The sequence below is a fragment of the Morone saxatilis genome, unplaced genomic scaffold, assembly GCF_004916995.1.
Source record: "Morone saxatilis isolate NCDOM2014 unplaced genomic scaffold, NCSU_SB_2.0 Contig11, whole genome shotgun sequence".
NCBI classification, from domain to species: domain Eukaryota; kingdom Metazoa; phylum Chordata; class Actinopteri; family Moronidae; genus Morone; species Morone saxatilis.
This window is the reverse complement of record NW_023339663.1, coordinates 2,141,945-2,142,168: the sequence shown is the minus strand read 5'-3', so window position 1 is coordinate 2,142,168 and position 224 is coordinate 2,141,945. Positions and strand designations below refer to the sequence as shown.

At 34.8% G+C, this 224-nt stretch overlaps 1 protein-coding gene across 1 annotated transcript in view; it reads right to left on the bottom strand.

Annotated features, from left to right (window-relative positions):
• The window catches only part of LOC118320860, a 5,703-nt gene that overhangs the window by 3,664 nt on the left and 1,815 nt on the right, over positions 1 to 224 (bottom strand).

Here is a 224-nt window from a genome sequence, read left to right as displayed (position 1 = left end):
CAGGACAGAACTTGCTTACAAATGTTAATATAATTTACCAGAAGGCTGTATGTTTCCGGCTGCGTACTCTCCAGTGAACTGACAACATTTCACTACAGCTTTCCTCCAACATAAGCCCCTAAAACTGTTCAAATTAAGTAGAATTTATTCTGTATTTTACAGAAAAGTCACCTTCTAACGTCTTTAATCATCATTAACCATTAAAACAAGACAGAATATTTGGT